The sequence below is a fragment of the Panthera tigris genome, chromosome B1, assembly GCF_018350195.1.
Source record: "Panthera tigris isolate Pti1 chromosome B1, P.tigris_Pti1_mat1.1, whole genome shotgun sequence".
NCBI classification, from domain to species: Eukaryota; Metazoa; Chordata; class Mammalia; order Carnivora; family Felidae; genus Panthera; species Panthera tigris.
In genome coordinates this window covers 36,186,053-36,198,540 of record NC_056663.1, presented here as the reverse complement: position 1 = coordinate 36,198,540, position 12,488 = coordinate 36,186,053, and the positions used below count along the sequence as shown (strand labels likewise).

General features: G+C 46.1%; 1 pseudogene; it reads left to right on the top strand.

Annotated features, from left to right (window-relative positions):
* The first annotated feature begins 815 nt into the window (after positions 1-815).
* LOC102970854 lies at positions 816-2,167 on the top strand (annotated as a pseudogene).
* Positions 2,168-12,488: the final 10,321 nt, after the last annotated feature.

Sequence of the window (12,488 nt, the reverse complement as noted above, 5' to 3'; positions counted from 1 at the left end):
TCATGCACCTGCTGGAAGACTGCGAAATGTAGTCTAGCTACCCAGGAGGATAAGGGAAACAATTTCCCAGTTTCTATAGTTGCCAATGAAGAGAGAGGGAGAGGGAGTCAAGAATGAGTACTTTCAGGCCTAGGAACCAGAAGATTAATGGTATCATTGACACACATAAGAAAATTCAAAAGGGAAGCTACAAGGATCTAAAGCTTGGCATTTTACATCCATATGCCTAGTAATTAACCCAACAGAATAATAAAGTAGATTTGCTCAGACATACAGTTGCAACATTATCCCAGAAGCTTAGCATAACAATCTGACTCTTTCTTACATGATACAAGAAGTAACATGGTACAAGAAGTAACATATGACACAAAAACATTGGCAACAAGTTTTAATTTAGCTTTCCTCAAACCAAAGAAATGTAATGTTATCAAAGGGCACTATTAAGAGAGTAAAAGGGCAACCCACAGAATGGGAGATAATATTTGCAAATTACTTACCAGATAAGGGACTAATGTACAGAATATATAAAGAACTCCTACACCTCAACAACAAAAAACAAACAACCCAATTCAAAACATGGACAAAGGACTCAAACAGACATTTCTCCAAAGAAGATATACAAATAGCCCATAAGTACAAGGAAGGATTCTCAACACCACTAATCATTAGAGAAATTTAAATCAAAACCAATGAGAAATCACTTCACACCATTTGGATGGCTATTATTAAAAACAAAACGAAACCGTTTTTTTTTCATAAATAATTGGCCGCAAGAACACAGGTGTCATGAAAACCACCACTAAAAGTAAATCAAAATGAGAAAGGTAAAAACTCCTATCAACTTCCCCATCATTGGACATGTAGATTCGGGCAAGTCTACCACTACTGGCTATGTGATCTATGAATGTGGTGGGATTGACAAAAGAACTACTGAAAATTTTGAGAATGAGGCTGCTGACATGGGAAAGACTCCTTCAAGTATGCCTGGGTCTTGAAAGCTGCACATGAACGTGGTGTTACCATTGATATTGCCCTGTGGAGATTCAAGACCAGCAGGTTTTATGTGACCATCACTGATGCCCGGAAGACACGGAGACTTTATCAAAAACATGATTACAGGCACATCTCAGGCTGACCATGCTGTCCTGTTGCTGCTGGTGTGAATTTGAAGCATGTGTCTCCACATAGGGGCAGACCTGTAAGCATGCCTTTCTGGCTTACACATGAGTGTGAAACTAATTTTTGGTGTTAACAAAATGGATTCCACTGAGCCACCATACAGCCATAAAAGATACGAGGAAATCGTTAAGGAAGTCAGCACCTACATTAGGAAAATTGGCTACAACCCCAACATAGTAGCACTTGTGCCACTTTTTGGTTGGAATGGTGACAATATGCCAAATGCTGACTTGCCCTGGTTCAAGGGATGGAAAGTCCCCCATAAAAATGGAAATACCGGTGGAACCACACTGCTTGAAGCTCTGGATTGCATCCTGCCACCAACTCGTCCAACTGAGGAGACTTTGCCCCTCCAGGATGTCCATAAAATTGGTGATATTGGTACTGTCCCTGGGGGCCAAGTGGAGACTGGTATTCTCAAACCCATGGTGGCCACCTTTGCTTTAGTCAGTGTTACAACTAAAGTAAAGTTTGTTGAAGTGCACCACGAGGCTTTAAGCTCTTCCTGGTACAGTGTAGGCTTCAAGGTCAACAACGTGTCTGTCAAAAATGTTTGTCTTGGTACTGTGGCTGGTAACAGCAAAAATGACCCACCAATAGAAGCAGCTGGCTTCACAGCTCAGGTGATTATCCTGAACTATCCAGGCGAAATCAGTGCTGGATATGCACCTATATTCACACTGCTCACAAATTTGCTGAGCTGAAGGAGATTGATCATCACCCTGCGAAGAAGCTGGAAGATGGCCACAAGTCCTTGAAATCTGGTGGTGCTGCCATCATTGATATGGTTCTTGGCAAGCCCATGTGTGTTGAGAGCTTCTCTGACTATCCTCCTCTGAGCCATTTTGCTGTTCATGACATGAGACAGACGGTTGCTGTAGGTGTCATCAAAGCAGTGGACAAAAAGGCAGCTGAAGCTGGCAAGGTCACTAGAAAGCTCAGAAACCTAAATGAGTATTATTCCCAATACCTGCTTCCTCAGTTTTAATCAGTGGTAAAAGAATGGTCTCAGAACTATTTGTGTCAATTGACCACTTAAGTTTAATAGTAAAAGACTGGTTAATGATAACAATGCATCTAAAACCTTCAGAAGAAAAGGAGAATGGTGTGTGTGTGTGTGTGTGTGTGTGTGGCAATTTATTAGTTTTTTAAATCAGTACTTTTTAATGGAAACAACTTGACCAAAAATCTGTCACAGATTTTTGAGCCCCATTAAAACAAAAGTTTAGTGAGAAAAACAAAACAAAATATAACAAGTAACATCTTGGTGAGGATGTGGAGAAATCAAACCCTTGTGCATTGCTGGTTGGAATGCAAAATGATGTAACTGCTATGAAAAACCAAATAGTGGTTTTTAAAAAAATTAAACATGTATTTACAATGTGATCCAGCAATTCCATTTCTAAATATATACACAAAAGAACTGAAGGCAAGGATATGAGTAGGTATTTGTATGCCCATGTTCATAGCAACAGTAACCAAAAGGTGGAAGCCACCCAAATATCCATTGACAGATGAGTAGATAAACAAAATGTGGTTGATGTATACAATAGAATATTATTCAACCTTTAGAAGGGAGGAGATTTGAACACATGCTACAATATGGATGATCCTTGAAGACATAGGCTAAGTGAAATAAACCAGTCACAAAAGGACAAATATTCTAGGACTTCATTTACATGAGGCTCCTAGAGCAGTCAAATTCATAGAGACAGAAAGTAGAACGGGAGATGCCAGGAGCTGGGAGGTGGAAGAATGGGGAGTTAGTGTTCAATGGGTACAGAGTTTCAGTTTGGGAAGATGGAAAGTTCTGGAGAGGGCTGATGCTGATGGTTGCACAACAATGTGGATGTGCTTAATGCACTGAACTGTCTGCTTTAAAATGGTTAGTAAATTTTATGTTATGTATATTTTGCCATAATTTTTAAATCCCAGTGTAGTTAGCATGTAATGTTATATTAGTTTCAGGTATATGATATAGTGATTCAACAATTCTATACATTACTCAGTGCTCATCATGATAAGTGTACTCTTAATCCCCTTCACCTGTTTTACCCATCCCCCCACTTACCTCCCCTCTAGCAAACACCAGTTTATTTTCTATATTTATGAGTCCGGCTTTTTTGCTTCTTTCTTTTTCTTTGTTCATTTGTTTTGTTTCTTAAATTCCACTTATGAATTAAATCATGTGGTATTTGTCTTTCTCTGACTGACTTATTTCACTTAGCATCATACTCTCTAGATCTATCCATGTTGTTGCAAATGGCAAGATTTCATTCTTTTCATGGCTGAGTAACATTTTGGGGTGTGTGTGTGTGTGTGTGTGTACACCACATCTTCTTTATCCATTCCTTTATCAGTGAACACTTGGGTCGCTTCCATATCTTGGCTATTATAAATAATGCTGCTATAAACATAGTGGTGCATATATCTTTCAAATTAGTGTTTCCATTTTTGTTGGGTAAATACCCAGTAGTGGAATTATTAGTGCATATGGTAGTTCTATTTTTAAGTTTTTGAGGAACCTCCATACTGTTTTCCACAGTGGCTGCACCAGTTTGCATTCCCACCAGCAGTGCACAATGGTTCCTTTTTCTCCACATCTATGCCAACACTTGTTTCTTGTGTTTTTAATACTAGCCATTCTGACAGGTGTGAAGTGATAGCTCATTGTGGTTTTGATTTGCATTTCCCTAATCTTTAGTGATGTTCACCATAATTTGTTAAAAGAATAGCATGGGTAAGTTCATCTCTCTAAAAATGCAGACTCTGCCAAAATGTGATTAGTATACACATTCTCTGCTCAGAGGCCCTCCCAACCACACATCTGCTTCAGCAGTAAGCTCATAATCTCTGTGCATCCCCAAACCTTCTCCAGGCTCTTCACCACAGTCCATGTGCACACAGACTGCCAGGAGTCAAGGGGGGACCTCACTGGCCTCTTCTCTTCCCTCCTGTGAGCCTCCCCATCCAACAGGCAAGTCTCTCAAATCCATTTTCCCCTTTTCTCACTGTGGCCTCAGGAACTGCTTCAGTTCTGGCTTCACAGAAGCTTAGCTCACTGTCTCTCATACTGACAGCTGCAATGGCCTCTAAGCAGGTCCCACTGCTCATGTCTCATCCAACCTTCTTCTCATTGTGGGGGCATCTTCCTGACCCAGGCCATGGTCTGCTCTGAGTTGCTCTCAGGAGGTACTATGTAAAATGCACATGTTATCTTACCCTCACCCCTGGCAGGTCCACTTCTATTACCCCATTTACAAAGAAGAAAATGAAGGGGCACCTGGGCGGCTCAGTCGGTTAAGCATCTGACTTTGACTCAGGTCATGATCTCAGTTTGTGAGTTCAAGCCCCACATTGGGCTCCACAATGGCCGCACAGAGCCTGCTTGGGATTCTCTCTCTCTCTCTCTCTCTCTCTCTCTTTCTCTCTTTCTCTCTCTCTCTCAAAAATAAATAAATAAACTTTTGGGGTGCCTGGGTGGCTCAGTCAGTTAAGCATCTGACTTCAGCTCAGATCATGATCTCACAGTTCATGGGTTCCAGCCCCACATCTGGGTCTGTGCTGACAGCTTAGAGCCTGGAGACTGCTCCAGATTCTATGACTCCCTGCTACTTGAAAGGGCGGGCCTACACCGGCCAACTCCATCTTGTTCTGTGTCCTTCACTTTGACCACGCCTCCTCCCCTTGAGTAACCTCCCGCTCACCTGCCTAACAGGACTCCAACCCTTCCCCAGCCAATCGGCTGAGGCCACAGCAATTACCTCACTAACTGCCCCTAGGCCCCAGTAAAACCTTTGTCCTTTTGAAACTCGCTCTCTCTCCCCTGGTATCTCACCGCTGCGTCAGTGCAGGTAGGGGATTGAGCTCGAGCTAGCTCGAATAAAGGCTCTTTTGCTTTTGCATCAGACTCGGCTCCCTGGCAGTCTTTGGGGATCACGAATTCTGGGCATAACATTTGGGGGCTCGTCCGGGATCCCCAAGACCCCCGAGGGACCCCTGACCTGGAGAGCCTGACTGGCCACGGTTAGTGTCTGTTCATTCCATCTTTTCTGTGTGAGCTCATTTCTGAAATTCTGGTAGTGCCCGACGCGGTCTAAGTGGACGCACTGGAGGACCATGGGCTGGGAGTTTCAGAAGGCATTCCGATCCTCCCTTCTAGAGGGACGTAGAATCCCCTCATCAGTTTTGGAGGGACATGGAATCCCCTCAAAGGTCTAAGCTAGCTTTCAGGTTTGCTTCCATAGAGTTGGAAGACTTTCTAAGGGCCCTCTGTTTGTCTGTTTCTGTGTTTCTCTCTTTTGTTCTGTGGACTTACTGGATGGACATTATGGGACAGACTCAGACTACCCCTCTACCCACCCTCTTGGCTTAAGCCCTTCCTAGTCTCACTCCCTCTGGAGCCAAAACCAATTCTTGCTTTGCAGGGGACAAAGAAGAAGGAAAACAAGAAAAGTCTTACCCAGCCTTCAGCACCCCTCTACCCTGTCCTACAAGGGGGGACTGAAGAAGAATTATTTTTTCCTCCCTCTGTATAACCCCTCTAGGATGCCAAAAAACACCATCCTAGACAGGCAGACACTGTTCCCAGAGCGAGAAGTGGAAATGCTCCAGTGGGAAGCCCACCCTTTACCAGACAAAGGGCTCAGAGGGAGCAATCCGCCTCCGCAGCCGACTCCACTATTCTGCCCCTGCAAGCCACCGGACCCCCAGATGCGGAGGGGAATCAGCCCCATCACTATTGGCCTTTCACCACTAGTGACCTCTATAATTGGAAAGCTCAGAATCCTAAGTTTTCCAAGAAACCAGCAGGGCTTATTGATTTATTAGACTCTGTTCTTTTTACCCATCAGCCCACGTGGGACAATTGCAGGCAGCTTTTGCAGATCCTGTTCACGAATCCTCAATGGGGCCTGAAAACTAGTTCCGGGTGCAGGCAGGAATCCCACCACCAACCAGGATCAGATAGATGCCTCCTTCCCCTTAACCTGGCCCCAGTGGGATTTCAACACAGCAGAAGGTAAGGAGAGTCTCCGGGTCTACCGCCAGACTCTAATGGGGGGTCTCCGAATGGCTGCTAGAAAGCCAACCAATTTGGCCAAAGTAGGAAATGTGCAACAGGGAAAAGATGAATCTCCAGCTGCCTTTTTAGAATGGATCATGGAGGCATTCCATACCTATACCCCCATGGATCCAGAGGCTCCAGAAAGCAAGGCAGCTGTTATCATGGCCTTTGTAAACCAATTGGCCATAGACATTAGGAGAAAATTATAGAAAATAGATAGACTAGGAGAAAAAAGTCTGCAGGGCTTACTGGTGGTAGCTGAAAAGGTATATAATAACCGGGAGCCTCCTGAGGACAAGCAGGCTTGCGCCATGGCGGCTGTCAGCAGTAAGCAGACTCGAGACCTGGCCAGAATACTACTAGCTACCACCGCTGACTTCCCCGAGGAACGAGACCGCTGTCTCCAGCAGCTGGCAGACGATGCAAGAAAAGATAAAGGAACCACCAAGGGGGGGAAGCAGAGGCTGCAGAAAGATCAGTGCGCATACTGCGAGGAGATAGGGCATTGGGCCCGAGAGTGTCTGAAAAAGGCCGACGGGAAGGGAAGCAAGACTGATTGAGTAAAAGTCCTAGAGCTAGATGAACTAAGTGATTAGGGGAGTCGGGGTTCGGACCCTCTCCCCGAACCCAGGGTAACTCTTAAAGTGGAGGGGACCCCTGTTGACTTCCTTGTCGACACTGGAGCACAGCATTCGGTCCTGCGCACCCCACAAGGAAAAATAGCCAGCAAGAAGTCCTGGGTACAAGGGGCAACTGGTATGAGCCAGTATTCATGGATTACCCGAAGAACAGTAGATTTGGGGATGGGCCGGGTATCCCACTCCTTTATGGTAATACCAGAATGCCCCTACCCGCTATTAGGACAGGACTTAATGAACAAGATTGGAGCTCAGATAACTTTCAGACAAGGGGGGCCTCAGGTCACCGATGGCAAGGGCCACCCCATCCAGGTCCTGACCATGAAACTGGAGGATCAATACCACCTCCACCAGGAGGCGCTCCCGAGAGAGGATAATATAGACAGATGGCTACAAGAATTCCCCTCGGTTTGGGCAGAGATGGGGTGGGGGTTACGACTAGCTGCTCACAGGACCCCGGTCCTGGTAGAGCTCAAGCCAGGAGAGAGTCCGGTAAGGATCAAACAATACCCCATGTCTCAGGAGGCCCAGAAGGGGATCCAGCCACACATCCGGAGACTACAAAGCTTAGGGGTACTAGTTCCTTGCCAGTCTTCCTGGAACACCCCCTTACTGCCGGTCAAAAAGCCTCACATAAATGACTACCGACCAGTACAAGAAGAGGGTCATGGACATACACCCACCTGTTCCCAACCCACATACTCTCTTAAGCTCCTTGGCGCCCTCCAGGGTCTGGTATACTGTACTAGATTTAAAGGACGCCTTCTTCAGTCTGCCACTGGCACCCCAGAGCCAACCCTTGTTCGCCTTCGAGTGGCATGATCCGGAGGAGGGCTACAGTGGGCAACTCACCTGGACACGGCTACCTCAGGGATTCAAAAATTCATCCACCATCTTCGACGAGGCACTACACGAGGACCTGGGTGAGTACAGAAGGGAGCACCCTGGCCTCACCCTTCTACAGTACATAGATGACATCCTGATTGCTGCCGACACAGCCAAGGACTATGAGCGAGGGACCCAGGACCTGCTGGCTACCCTGGGGGCCTTAGGGTACTGGGCATCCGCAAAGAAGGCTCAGATATGCAGGGAGAGGGTAAGTTACCTGGGATATATCCTGGAGGGTGGACAGCAGCAGTTATCAGATGCCAGAAAACAAACTGTCCTAAAGATCCCTACTCCCACCTCCGAAAGAGAAGTGAGGGAATTCCTAGGATCAGCCGGCTACTGCTGCCTCTGGGTTCCAGGTTTTGCTGAGATCGCCAGGACCCTATATGAAGCTACCAAAGAGGGGAAAACATTTAAATGGGCTGAAAAAGAAGAAACTGCCTTTAATCAGTTAAAAAAAGGCCCTCCTAAGTGCCCCAGCCCTGGGCCTACCAGACAGTACAAAGCCCTTCCACCTCTTTGTAGACGAACATAAGGGAATAGCAAAAGGGGTTCTAACCCAAGCCTTAGGCCCCTGGAACCGGCCAGTGGCTTACCTGTCCAAGAAACTAGACCCAGTGGCTGCCGGCTGGCCGCCATGCCTAAGAATTATTGCGGCGACAGCACTCCTAGTCAAGGATGCAGACAAACTGACCCTAGGACAGGAGATCTGGATCAGGACCCCACACGCCATTGAAGGGGTACTGAAACAGCCTCCGGATAGATGGATAGCAATACACATATGACTCATTACCAGAGCCTCCTACTCAACACTCCACGAGTGCGGTTCCACCCCAGTGCAACCCTCAATCCTGCAACCCTGCTGCCCGACCCTGACCTAGGTGCTCCACTACATGACTGTTCGGGAATCCTGGAACAAGTACGTGGATTCTGGACGGACCTGACCGACCGGCCCCTCCCTGATGCTGAGATTACTTGGTTCACTGATGGCAGCAGCTTTGTGCGAGACGGACACAGGTATGCGGGTGCAGCGGTGGTCACTGAAACGGACACCGTATGGGCGGAGGCTCTACCCTCCGGAACATCAGCCCAGTGAGCAGAGCTCATAGCCCTCACCAAGGCACTGATGCTGGGAGCTAGAAAACGGCTTAACAACTACCGGACTTGGGAGACCCACTTTTACCAGACCAGCCCAAATACTCCCAGGAGGAGTTACAGCGGATCAAGAAACTCCCCATGGTCCAGGAGATAAAGGGATGGTGGTATACACCTAACAAGGAGCTCGTGCCGCCAGACCGGCTCAAAGTCTCAATATTAGAGCAAGTTGTATCTGCCTGCAAGACCTGCCAACTCACCAACGCGAGAGCCACATCAAATAAAAAAGGAACCAGGCTCAGAGGCACCAGACTGGGAGCCCAATGGGAAGTCGACTTCACTGAAGTCAAACCAGGAAAGTATAGTTATAAATATCTTTTAGTATTTATAGACACCTTCTCTGGCTGGGTGGAGGCATACCCAACCAAGCATGAAATGGCTCAGACAGTGGCTAAGAAGCTACTAGAAGACATCTTACCCAGGTATGGTTTTCCTGCCACGATAGGATCAGACAATGGACCAGCTTTTATCTCGCAGGTAACGCAGGCAGTAGCCAAGGCGGTGGGGGCAAACTGGAAATTACATTGTGCTTATAGGCCCCAGAGCTCAGGACAGGTAGAAAGAATGAATAGAACCCTAAAAGAGACCCTTACCAAATTAACCATGGAGACTGGTGGGGACTGGGTGACTCTCCTACTGTATGCCCTTTACCGGGTTAGGAACACTCCTTACACTCTGGGTTTTACTCCCTACGAGATCATGTTTGGCAGGCCACCCCCTATTATTCTCAACCTTCTTGCTAAGTTTAAATATTGGTAACTCTGTTAACTCTGCTTGTCATTGCTCATGCTGCCGTGAGTCTCCACGCCCCCCAAAACATCACCTGGCAGATCATAGACACCAGCTCGGGGACAATACTTAATCAGACCTCCCAGAGCCACCCCAGGGACACTTGGTTCCCAGAGCGTTCCCCTTGTCACCATAAATGCAGCCGGTCCCATGATTGGGTCCGTAAGCTACATGACAATAAAAGGGTGGGCCTAAGCCGGCCAACTCCATCTTGTTCTGTGTCCTTCACCTTGACCACGCCTCCGCCCCTTGAGTAACCTCCCTCTCACCTGCCTAACAGGACTCCGACCCTTCCCCAGCCAATCGGCTGAGGCCACAGCCATTACCTCACCAACTGCCCCTAGGCCCCAATAAAACCTTTGTCCTTTTGAAACTTGCTCTCCCAGGTATCTCACCGCTGTGTCGGTGCAGGTAGGGGATTGAGCTCGAGCTAGCTTGAATAAAGGTTCTTTTGTTTTTGCATCAGACTCGGCTCCCTGGTGGTCTTTGGGGATCACGAATTCTGGGCATAACACTACTCTGTCTCTCTCTGTCTCTAAAAAAATGAATAAATGTTTAAAAAATTTAATAAATAAATAAACTTTAACAAGAAAACAAAGAGGAAAATGAGAATTGGAGAGTGTCAGCCACTATGTCAAGGTCACATAGCTGACAAGTGGCAAAGCTAAGATTCCCACCCGGGCCATCAAACACCAATTAATAATAACAGCTAGCACCCACTCAGGTCACCCAGTGTGTATAGAGCGTGGTTCTACGTGCTTTACACCCAACAGTTCACAAAACAAGACAATTATCACCCCCAGTTTACACTTGAGGACATCACAGTGGAGAGAGCTTAGGTAACTTGCCCAAATTAACCCAGTTAGCAAAGAGTGGAGCCAAGATTCAAACCCTCGGCAGTCTGGTCAAGACAGTGACAGACTGTCTCACAGTGTAGAGCACTCCCTCCAAAACCTGAAGAATAAACATCAGCCTCTGCAGCCTGGGAACCAAGCCCACCCCAGGCTGGTCACAATCAACCTGCCACACCCATTTAATGCTGTATCCAACGAGACATGGCACCGCAGCACCTCACACTGCTCCTTCATCCTGGGGTGTCCTTCAGAACCTTCCAACCCTTAAATACTAGTTAAAACTTTACAAAGTTCCATTGACTGTCATCTACTCTGGATACCCACTCTGACATCCAGCACCTGTTTAAAATTCATTCATTCAATGAAATTTATTACATACTTTCTGTAGCCAATCTGTGTGCCAAGAACTGGGGATGCATTGGTTAAGTAAGGCAAAGTTTCCATCCTTAAAATAGTGCCAAACATGTGTCATCATTTATTGGGTCCTATTCATGGATCCTTGGATTACCATGAACAATTTATGTGTTTATCTCTGTCACTACCTCATGGGCTCCCAGAGGTCAAGGTGACATCTTATGAAACTCTGTGTCCCTCTCCTTGTAGCTTGGTCTTGGTAGATAAACTCAGAAAACATGTTCAGTGAATCAATGTTTGAATGACTCAGTGGGCCCCATTGAATTACCAATCTCGTAAAATAAAACCCAGCTTCCCATGATGACTCACGAGATGGAGGAGTATAGCTTCCTCATCTGCAGAACTGGCCTCTGCATACTCATTAGACTTGCTCTGTCACTGTTAATACTGTTCATTTGCATAGCAGTCCACATTTTACAAAATATTTCCACATCCATTTTCTCATTTGATTCTCCATGGTAGGGAAATATAATCTTTTGCATTGGCTTGAAATTAATTTTCTATATGTTCATAAGCATATTTTGATTGCTCCTGATTAAGTTGTCAAACCAAAGAAGTCTGCTGAAACTAAACACCATGTCCCCAGAGGATTAATCTAGAGAGTGGCTGGTTCAGAGAGTCCTGGAACAGTCTTCATCTGTTTGCTGGAGACACCAACTTCAAGGTTATGAGGGATCAAGGGGCAGGCTGAGGACGAAGTGCAAACTAGCTCACCACCCCCAACCCCCGCCCCAGGTGTGATGTGTGTAATATTCCTCAGGCACTCCTGGTGGCCCAAGGACAAAGGAAAGGAAAGAAAACAAATGGCCAACTGATAGAGATCACAGTCATACGGGACATGGGTCTCCATTACAAATGTCTTTGTAAATTATAAGAAAAAGGCAATTTTATCAGTAGCCTAATCTCCAGAAACCTATAGACTCAGTTTCCTGAGTCTGGAAGCATCACCCTTCCATAGTGATATGGGGAACAAAGACAAGAAAGAAACGGCAGGTAAAATCAAATTTTCTTATAACCTGCAGCCCGTTGACAGATACTTGAGGCAGGCAGAGTAAAAAGTTTCTCTAGGAACCCCCTACAGTTCTAATGTTAATGACTTACCTGAGGGAAACAACTTTAGCTTGACAATAGCAAGGCCTCAGGTTATCTTAGGAGTCCTCTTTAGCATATCAAAGTCCTTCTGGAGGCCCCCCCCTTTTGACTTTACCTCCCCAACTTCATAGTATATAACCAGTCACTCTTCACAACCCCAGTGCAGCTCTTCTTCCTGTCCATGGGTCCTGTCCCATGCTTTAATAAAATCATTTTTTTACACCAAAGACGTCTTCAAGAATTCTTTCTTGGTCCTTGGCTCTGGACCACCTCAAAAACATCAACAAGGCCATGGTAAGGTTCAAGGGAAGGAACGATACACACAGAACTTGGCACAGAGTAAACAAAAGTAAAATGTTTTTTTACTGATAATAGTAGCAAGGCAAGAATTAGGTTTTTGAACAGCTCAGAAAC